We start from the raw sequence: 11258 nt of genomic DNA, 5'->3' as shown, positions 1-11258 counted from the left end.
TATTTTTGTATGGCGTGAGGCATGTACAAAGGTGTGAAATTGTGAAAGTTAGTGGAAGAACTGCAGAAATTATAAAAGGAAGCCGTTCAAATTCTCACACGCCACGAGAACACCAAGCTAATATGATAACCTGTCACAATTTCCTGATGGTGATGATGAAGTCAGTGAATATTTTTGGCCACGTGAGATCCCAGGAGAGCAAAGCTGTAGCAGACAATCGCAAAAAGTTGTAGTCATTTTAAAAACAATTATACTATGTGTCGTGCAAATCATTCCATTAAGAGGACATAGGGATGACGGTGATTTAGAATCGAAATGTTCTCCTGGTGAAGGCAACTTCAAAGCATTGTTGAAGTTCCGAGTAGATCCTGGAGATGCGATATCTACTCCACCACGTGAAATCATATGCTAAAAATGCTTCCTGCATTAGCAAATCGTTGCAAAATGAATTAATTGGAAGCTGTGGGCAGTTAGTAACAAACAAATTAGTAGCCAAAATTTAAAGATGTAAATATTTTTTTTTCTATTTTAGCTTCTATTAGTGAGCAACTATCCATTTGTAATCACTATTCCGAAGTGGATACAAATCAAATCAAGGAAGATTTCCTCGAGTTTGTCCAGATTGTGGATCTTACTGGTGAATACACAGCTCGCAATACAGCACAAGAATTGGAAAGCCTGAACCTAGACATTTCACTGTGCCAGGGAGAAGCATATGATGGAAGTGCCAGCATGAATCGTAAAATAAGTGTCCAGGTGTGCATATCCAATATTCAACCTTTTACGTTTGATACTCATACCTAGCCATCAGTGCTGCCTACACAGTACCTAGCATAGCAACTGTTGTGGGAGTTATTTCAGCTGTGACAACCTTTGTCCGTGAGTCTGGTGGAAGACTGCATCTCTTCAAGGAAGAAATTCAAACTCATATGCCCTGGAAAAACAAAGCATACTAAAAAAATGTGTGAGCCAAGATAGATTGAAAGACATGAGGCGATTTTGAGATTTTTAGACATCTTCCTACGTCTCCATGGAATTTTGCAAAAAAATGGCTGATAAAGGAAACAAACGAGCTACACATAAGTTTCGCTGCTCCAAGCTATAATCTCGTTGGAATTCATTGTGAGCTTCATCATGCTCACTGAAGTTTCGGGATCAGTTCTTCCTTTACCTCGAACGTTACAGGCCCTTCAAACTGACTTGCTTTCGGCGAAGAAGCTTGTCAATACAACGGATAAAAAGCCTCCAAAACAACGCGAAATTAGCATAGCTGCATTCAAAATAAGTTTCAATAGGGCTGAAAGTGTAGCAAATCAGATTTGCACAGAAATCACAGTCTGCAGACCAGTAAACTGTCAAGCCAACAGACCCAGTTTTCAGGATCATTCTGTAGAAGAGTATTATCGCCTGTCAGTGTTCACACCATCTCGATCATTTGTTTAATGAAATGTCATTAAGATTCCCTACATCTCAGCTACAAAGAATCGGACATCTACAACAACAGTTGTCGCAGAACGAAAAAACTTAGTATCCTACAACTATAATACCAATGAGTCACTGTTGGAATCAGCCAACTCATACAAATACCTGGACGTAACACTTTGTAGGATATGAAATAGAATGATCACATAGGCTCAGTAATGGGTAAAGCAGATGACAGACATCGGTTTATTGGTAGAATACTGGGGATATGCGATCAGTTTACAAAGGAGGTCGCTTACAAATCAGTTGTGCAACCGGTTCTAGAATATTGCTCAAGTGTGTGGGACCCAGATGGGACTGGCAGGAGATATTGAACGTATACAGAGAAGGACAACACGAATGTTCAGAGGTTTGTCTGATCCACGGAACAGTGTCATAAAGATACGGAAGAACCTGTACTGGCAGACTCTTGAAGATAGACGTATACTATCCTGAGAAAGTCTATTAGCACAGCTTCAAGAACCGACTGTAAATGATGACTCTAGAATTATTCTTCATCCCCCTATGTCTCGCTCACATAGTTATCGGAGGACAATATTAGAATAATTACAGCACGCAAGGAGGCATTCAAACGGCCACTCTTCCCGCGCTCCGTATGTGAATGGAACGGGAAGAAACCTTAATAACCGGTACAATGGGACGTATCCTATGCCTTACACTTCCCGGTGGTTTCCACAGTGTAGATGTAGAAACGCTGTTGTCTTTCTTTTATGTGAATTAATGAAGGTTCTGCAGAAACTATCCAACTAAACCCAATCCAAAATACGACTGATAGACCGCTACATAAATAACCGAAACATGCCTGGGCAAGAAAAATAACGGAAGAAGATTATGTGGTTCACATCAACAGGAGGAACCCAATTTACGTGATTCACAGTGATAGATGTTGTAGGTGCATATTATTTGTGTGTCACTACCTGTTTCTGCATGTAGCACACAGAGCTTGATGGAAACGAATTAGAAAGCTCCTATATGTGGTTTAGTTCAACTAAGGTATGTTGTCAAAAACAGTAAATGTAACTGAGTTCGAGTATGCGTTTTTACCATGTCATCTGTCAGAGAATCAAATTCTGTCCGAATGATTAAAGAAAACACACCTGAAAAAAGAGACCGAAACGTATTGCTTTCGTACAATCGTCGATCCTGAAATTAAGTTAATGTTTCTGTCTACTGTAATAGATATACAGGGTATCATCTGTGTTTTCTTGCATTCGCAACTCGCGAAAGTGTAGCCAATAGTTGCACTTGAAAATGTGATATCGCAAAATTATAGGTTAAGGTTGGATGCACTGCCTGACAAATGTGGAAAATCGAAATGTCTGATCTGCGAACGAAAGAGATGTTAAGGATGTGAGGATGTTGGTTTATGGCGACAGTAAGTGCTTTGAGACATTTGTATGTCAAAATATATACTATGTTGAGGGAGAGTGTAAGCCTTACGACACTCGTCAACACATGGTGCTAGTGCTAATCGTGTAATGCTTGTGTAGCTTTTTATAATGCTTGTGGGCGTTGTTCAGTTAGCGTGAATTAGAGGTGTTAAGTGATGTTTATGATGCTAACGAGTAATAAATCATTAAGCTAGATCACGTCTCTGCTTAGATTTATACTCGTGGCCTAACTTGAAAAGAAAGAAGCTCTAACATAGCTAGAACGAGAACTAGCGACCGAGTTTCTCGAAAAGTTCCAGGCAAGTTTTGTTTTTGTTTTCTTTTCATTGTGACAGGAGTGCAGATCGTCTGCAACTGTTGCTATTAATTGGTACAGCACATTGTTTACGGACCTGGAGCACTTTGTTAAGCTTAGTGAAGTATAACCGCTTGCGATATTATGTGTGACGCTGTAGTTAAAATGTAGGTCGGCGTTTCTGTGTAATATAAGTACCTTGCAGATATGTTGATATTCACGCTGACGGTTCATTGGCCAATAGTGTACATATTTTACCAGTTACTCTCCGACTCTGGTGCATACGAATTAATCATAGCATAAGAATTAATGAAATAGAGTTGGACGTTCATTTCGTGATAGGTTTGAGTTGTGGACGATAATTTTTGTTTGTTAACGGACTGTTGAAAACATTTTTTGTGGATTGCAATGCGGTATGTTTACTTCGTAGCACTTTGTGTACCGTAAATTTTACTAGTAATTATTCATTCATATTTTGCCATTATATTTTACAATAGATTTTTTAAATATGTGGCCTACTCCTGTAACACTGATACATTGAACAGTCATGATGTAATGAAGTCCCTTTCTACTTATGAGCTAGATGTTATGTATTTCAAAAAATCATCATTATTTTTGTTACAATGTATAGGAACATTGGCCTATTTAATGTTTCGTTATTTGAGTTCAGTTTCTGCTATATTGTGTTAAGTTCAAGGGATTATACAATGTGCACTTAATAGATGTATTTGGTAGGCTAGTTGTTAGTAATTAGGTGGAAATAGGCTTCTAGCATTTCATATGATGGAGCTTATATGACACAGTGTTGGTTGTGCTGTGCTTTTATACGCCATAATCAGGTTTTTTTTTTTTTTGTAAATATTTAAATTTCAGGCTCTGAAGTGGTGTATTTTTTGTTTAAAAACTACGGGCATCTCATACTCTGCCAAGATTTGGGGAAGTGTAAATAAAGGAATGTATCAGGAACACTAAAGAAAGAATTGAGCTGGAGAGGTTGGATCCACTGTCCTTAAAGAGTAGCTCAGCATCCCACACATCATTACACTGATTAGAGCAGTTAGGAATGTAGAACAATGCTTTATTGTGGTTAACAGTCTTCTAGATTGCATTATAAAAGGAGTATAACACTGGACCCAACAGTTCATCCAAATTTGGGTTTCCAAGGTTTTCCTTAAGTGAATCGGGCAAATGCCAGCCGATTCGTTTGTACATACTTGATTTCCTTCGGCATCATTGTCCTATCCGAGCTTGCTCTCTCTCTCTCTCTCTCTCTCTCTCTCTCTCTCTCTCTCTCTCTCTCTCTTTCATTTAGGTTAGTGCTCTTGGGGTATCCCTTTGCCTGATGACATGGTGTCATTGTGAGTGTGATAAGACCATTGTTATATTGAATACTTTGTAATTTGTGACTAGAGAAAGAATGTGTAATTTGTGACTAGAGAAAGAATGTGTACAGTGAGTGGGTAATAATTGTTGACATGTCCAACTATTGCAATAGAAAGAAGACTAAAGGGAATTTACAGTTAATGGGAAAGAAACATTGTGCTGTGCACACCTCTGTGTTCTGGAAATACTAGACCTACAAGTAGTTTCCTGAAAAACAGATTCCAGTACTTAAGTGAAAATATGCTGAGTAAACTAGCTTCTTCATTTTTAACTCACCTATGGCAGAAGTCATCATCATCATCAGGATTTCCTTCCAGCGAGCCGGGTAGGAACTTTGTGAATGATATGCCTCCATTGGTTTTTTGTCCTGGTATAGCTTTTCCCTCTCCACTACGTCACATGTTATTCCTCTCCTATTGAGATCTTCCTTATACCTGGTCTGTACATCTCTTCCTAGGCCATCCAATTGGTCTTCTTCCAGGTACCTCAATCTCCAAATATTGGCGTGGAGTTCAAGTTGGGTGCATTCGCTTCACGTGACTGAACCACTTCAATCTCAAAGCACTCATTCATTCCTCTGTAGTCAATGTCACCTGCAGGTTTCTCCTTACATAGTCATTCCTGACTCTGTCTCTCCTAGTTTTTCGTAGAGATGACCTAAGGAACTTAATTTCACATGCTTGTATTTGACTCTCTTCTCTCTTATTTATGACCAGGCCTCTTGACTATGCATCGTGGTTGGTAGGAGATAAGTTTTTTACATGATCTGTTTGACTCTCTGAGGGACTTCCTTGTCCCAGATTAGATTTCATACTTGGTGGAAGAAGCTAGCTCCTTTTGTTATTCTGTTGAAGACTTCTATTTGGGAACTTCCATCGTGTGATATGATGCTATCCAGGCAATTGAAGCTTTTCACACATTCAACCTTCTCCCCCTCCAGTATGATGTGACAAGGTGTGGGTGTCCTGCTCATCTTCATTACCACTGTCTTGTTCCTACTCACCGTTAACTTGATTTTTTTAGATTTTTTGTTTTAGTAATCTAGTCTTCTCTGAACCTCCATTTCCGTCTCTCCCCAAATGGTGATGTCATCGGCAAAAACTAAAGCATTGAGATCTTCATTTTCTTCTTCCTTGAGTTATTTCATGATTCTGTCTATAAGTGTAATGAATAGTAAAGGGGAGGACGAACTGCCTACCTAAATGCCTCTCCTTTTCTTAAACCATTTGATCTTCCACCTCCTACTTGTACACTGCTCTCACAACCATTGTACAGTGTCTGGACTTTTTTAATTAATGAATCAGGAACATTGTTTTCTGAAGCATTCCAATATTTTATCCCTTGGTACACTGTCATGCTTTTTCCAAATCCAAAAATACTACTATCAAGTCCTTTCCTTTTTCCCAGTATTTCTCCATTAACTGACTGAGGGAGAAAATGAAATCTATTGTTCCCCTATTACGTCTGAACCCGTGCTGTTGTTCCTCTAATTGGTGTTCTAGAATTTTCCGCAATCTTTTTTCTATTATTTTTGCCATTATCTTAAGGCAGTGTAATAGCAGTGAGATTCCTCAGTAGTTGGTGCATTTCTTTCTGCTACCTTTCTTCAACAATGGTATTATAATTCCTTTTTTCCATTCATCCGTCACTTTGTTTTCTTTCCATATCATCCCCAGCACCTGTTGTAACTATTGTATTCCATGGATTCCTGCGGCTTTAATCATATCCGCTGTCAGCTCATCTACTCCAGCCGCCTTCCCACTATTCATCTGTTTCAGGGAATTCTCAGTTTCTAACCAAGAGATTGGATCCTGCTTTTCCTCTAATTCAATGACTTCGGTGTCACTTTCTTGTGCATCTTCCCCATTCAGTAAGATTTCAAAGTAATTCTTCATCTCTTCTCTGATACCATCCATGTCCCTGATAATATCCCCATCGTCTGTTTCAATCACTTTTATGTCTTCTCTATCAGATCTTTTACTTTTCAATAACTCATATAGCAGTTTTTGGATCCCTTTGCTATCCTGCTCTAGTTTCTGGGTGAATATTTCCCAACTCTTCTCCTTTTCTTCTTTCACACTTGTCTTTACTGGAGTATTCCTTCTCCAGTGTTGTCACCTTGTGTTAATCTTTTGGTACCAGCCCTTGGTTCTGATTTCTTTTTTCAAACTCCGTTTTTTTTCAAACTCTGTTTTTTTTTTTTTTTTTTTTATCCTCTACTTTATTGTTCCACCAACTGGTTTCTTTGTCTCTCACTTTACCCTTTGTTTTTGCCACATATCTGCACAGCACTGTTAACTATTGATGTTTTAAATAGGTTCCACTCTTCCTATACACTACCCCTTTCAGTTTTTGGCAATTTTTTTGGTTCTAGATTTTGGAAATGGTTCTTATTTTCTTCTTCTTACAACTTCCACTCCTTAATTTTTGGCTTTCTTTGTACAGCATTCAAACTTTTCATCTTATAATTTAGATCAGCCACTAGTAACCTGTGGTTACTATCCCATTGCTCACTTGGTATGACTTTAGTGTCCCTTACTTTTCCTCCAATTAATTTGTCCGTTAATATATAGTCTATAACTGTCTTAGATTTGCCATCCCAGCCATATCTAGTAATCTTATGGCTATCTTGTTTCTTGAAGAATGTATTCTTCACTAAAAGATGATTCCTTATGCAGAGATCTAGAATTTCTTCACCCTCAACATTTCGTTTCCTGTATCCAAAAGGGCCCATCACCTCCTCATATCCATTTATATCTGTGCCGATCTGAGCACTCAGATCCCCAATTATCATAATGTTATCTTCTCTTACTTGGTCTTCCAGTTCTTCAAAGAATTCAGTTTTTTCTTCCTCACTGCACCCTTGCTGAGGCGCGTATACTTCTGCACCCTTGCTGAGGCGCATATACTTGAAGTATAGTAAAACCATTCTTTCCCCAAGTTCACTCTTGCTCTAATTATCCTTTCACTTACTAAGCTCACATCTGTAACTGGGCTAGTGTCTTTGTGAAACACAAACCCCACTCCATTTTTTTTTGCCTCTTAATTGTGACCCTGCCAGTGTAGTTTGTACCCACCTCTCAGCAACTTAGAGTTTTTTCTCTTCCACTTGGTCTCACTCAATCCAAGGATATGAATCTTTCTCCTCTCCATCATGTCTACAATCTCTTCAGTCTTTCCTGTCAAGATTATTACATTTAATGTTCCCATTCTCAACTTGTTTTTGTCTTTTGGTTGGGTTCTAATTTTCTGCTCTTGTTTAGTGTATCTCCTTGCGTTCCTTGGTTTTTCTTCAGGCTGTGAAGAGCTGCCATTCGTTCCAGGGGAACAAGAAGTGCTGTCCACATTAGGTATTTTTAATCTGAGGCTCGTTCTTTGATTGAAAGCAATGACAACTTTTACTCAGCTTAACACATCTGAGGATTTTCTTTCATGGTTTACTTCCTCAGCCTTTGAAGATCCCTCTTCACCACAAGGCAGTGGTTTCACTCCTCATTTAGGCCTACCCTTAGGAGGGGAAAGGGTGCCTCCTCCACCAGCTGCACCGTACCAAAGATGATGATCTCCGCCATAGCTGCCATTAAGGGTTTGATAATGGTAAGGAAAAAAGAGATGTTTAGAATAGGATAGGATAGGAGACAGGCTGATGATAGATCATATATTCTGCAAATAAAGCTGAAATAAGAAGTTTAATTAATTCTAGGATACATGTTTCCTATTAAGGTTGTGATACATTTGTAGTTCTAAAAACTTAACATTATGTACCTCATCTTGTGCGCTCTGTGTGTATGACTGGAGGTTGAATACATCATGTTGAATGCATTGAGGGAACAGGGTGCAAATAACTACATATTGTGGCACATGTTGGAATGAAGTATGCTTGCCACTGAACTCGAAGGTCATCTCATTTCTGTAGTAAAAATTGAGATGATGGGCCTTGCTTGCTGAATTACAGTAAAGCTCACAATCTGCAGCATTGTCACCAAAACTAATTGTGGTCCCCTGGTTCTGAGTTAAGTGTCTGGCTTGAACCAGAGACTTCCTAAATATGCACAAGAGGTTGAGAACTGTAGTCGCCTGCTACATGCACCAGTGGTGCACTACGTATTACATGCTGCTGCCCAAATAGCTGCCTGTGGTTGGAGTGCACACACTTTTTCTTAATCTTCTGTAGATGGGGCAACTCTCTCCCCCATGAACCATGCCATGGTGGGGTGGGTTGTATGTGCAACAACAATGAATGGGTATATGTGGAGCGTCCAGACTAACCCATGGTCCCTGAAGAGGGGCAGTAGTCGTTTTAGTAGTTGTTGGGGCAACAGTCTCTATGATTGACTGATCTGGCTTTGTAACAGTAAACAATATGGTGGTACACAGCTGTACTGGATGGTTTGAACGTGATGGCATCTTATTGGGTAAAATATTTCTGAGGTAAAGTAGCAGTTTGGCTCTGCTGAACAGAGTGAACAGTCTAATGATTACAGAATATGGATTGAGAATAATAATTAAAAAGAAAAAATAAGAAAACACGAGAGTTGTGAGAAGTAGCAGAAATGAGAGCAGCGAGAAACTTCACATCAGGATTGATAATCACAGAGTAGAGGAAGTTAAGAAATTCTGCTACCTGGGCAGCAATATGACCCATGATGGGTGGAGCAAGGAGGACATCAAAAGCAGACTAGCTCTGGCAGAAAGGCATTCCTGGCCAAGAGCAGCCTACATAGGCCTTAATTTGAGAAAGAAACTTCTGAGAATGTGCATTCGGAGCACAACATTGTATGGTAGTGAAATGTGGACAGTAGGAAAACTGGAATAGAAGAGAATTGAAGCATTTGAGATGTGGTACTACAGAAGAATGATAATTAGGTTGAGTGATAAAGTAAGGAGTGAGGCGGTTCTCGCAGAATTGGTGAGGAAAGTAATATATGGAAAATACTGACAAGAAGAAGAGAGAGGATGATAGGACATCTGTTAAGACATCAGGGAATAACTTCCATGGTACTAGACAGAGCTGTAGAGGGTAAAAGCTGCAGAGGAAGACAGAGATTGGAATAAATCCAGCAAATAATTGAGGATGTGTGTTGTAAGTGCTACTCGAAGATGATAATGTTGGCACAGGAGAGAAATTTGTAGGGGGCTGCATCAAACCAGTCAGAAGACTGATCACAAGAAAGGAAAAATATTGTTTCCCCTTCATATCTCTGGCAGGAACTAGTCAGGAGGATGTCATCGTCAGGAAGAACAAAACTGACATTCTACAGGTCTTAGTGAGGAATGATAGATCCCTGAATCGGGTAGGTAAGTTAGAGTTTAAAAAGGGAAACCAGTAGATTGAAGTTTGACATAATGGGAATTAGTGAAGACTGGTGTCGCTAAGAGGGTAATGCAGATAAGTCTAATAAAAGTAAGATAATGGGAATGCCAGTAAGCTTCTATGGACAGCATAGTGAAAGTGTTAGTGCAGCCAAAATAAACAAGAAGCCAATGCTTACCACAGCATTACTGCCAACAAACTTTGCAGATGATGATAAGATTGAAAGAATGTATGATGTAAAATAAATTATTCAGATATTTAAATCGACAAACATTTAAATGTAATGGGGGGACTGGAATTCAGTAGTAGGAAATGGAAGAGAAAGGAAAATAGTAGGAGACCATCAGCTAGGGTAAAGGAATGAAAGAGGAAATTTTGCACAGAGCATAATTTAATCATCACTAATACTTGGTCTAAAAAATGTGGAAGACCCATGAAGATTGAAAAGGCATCCCACCTAATCTCCGGAATTGAAGAAGATAATGATCTTGAAGAAATTTGATATTGGGCAGTTATTTGTATTTACAAAAGTTCTCAAATGTTTTAATGATTATCGTTTGAAATTGTCCATTTGTAACACTGATTTGCAATGGGGAACTGAAACATTGGGACCATTTGTTTAATAGGGTATTGGTCTCCTTTAGATGGTAATGAAGCAGTCTTTCTGCATGACATGACTTTGACAGGTGCTTGGTGGGTATCCAGAAGTTCAGTGCACAAAATTCCAGTAAATTAATGGATGTTGAGTTGGTGCTTGATAGTGCCCCAGGTGTGTTCTGCTGGGTTCAGATACATTGAATAAGGTGTCAAAGACTTCTACGTGAGTTCACTGTTGTGTTCACCAAACCTATGTAGCATGATTATGACCTTATGACACCGACAGTTACTCTGCCGGAAGATGTCATGAACTTCGAGAGGATGCAAGTAGTCTGCAACAACGGTCACATAGTCCACAGCTGTCTTGGGACCTTTGATTATTATCACAGGTACCATCGAAGTCAAGGTGAATGTCCCTCATAGCATGAGGATATTATTCACCTGCATGGCCTGGTGCCGATTTTTCAAACCTACTTAGTCTTACCAGCACATTTAACATGTGCTATTGCTGCTCAGAGTGATCCTTGCTGAGTGAGGAGATCAAGCTGGTTTGTCTTTGGAGCTGAGCTTATCCTAGTCAGTCCTGATACTTGAGCTCTTGTTGGCTGCTTCAAGGTCACTCTCATGGCACTATTGTTTAGAGAAGCACTAACCATTTACACAGTGTCTCACACACCATACATCTATATCTATAACTGCATTCACATTCATACTCTGCAAGCCACCATGAATGCTTGGCAGAGGGTGCTTCATATTGCACCATATATTAAAGTTTATTTCGATTACACTCGCATAT

General features: G+C 39.3%; 1 protein-coding gene across 1 annotated transcript in view; it reads left to right on the top strand.

Annotated features, from left to right (window-relative positions):
• Positions 1–2803: 2803 nt before the first annotated feature.
• Positions 2804–11258, top strand: part of LOC126260725 (uncharacterized) — a 185130-nt gene continuing 176675 nt past the window's right edge. Inside the window, exon 1 of the mRNA XM_049958063.1 lies at positions 2804–2857. The gene's annotated coding sequence lies outside the window, so the exon portion shown is untranslated. The remainder of the gene's footprint in view (positions 2858–11258) is intronic.

The sequence above is a fragment of the Schistocerca nitens genome, chromosome 5 (assembly GCF_023898315.1).
Source record: "Schistocerca nitens isolate TAMUIC-IGC-003100 chromosome 5, iqSchNite1.1, whole genome shotgun sequence".
Classification (NCBI taxonomy): domain Eukaryota; kingdom Metazoa; phylum Arthropoda; class Insecta; order Orthoptera; family Acrididae; genus Schistocerca; species Schistocerca nitens.
The sequence above is the reverse complement of the archived record's forward strand: the minus strand, read 5'-3'. Positions and strand labels throughout refer to the sequence as shown.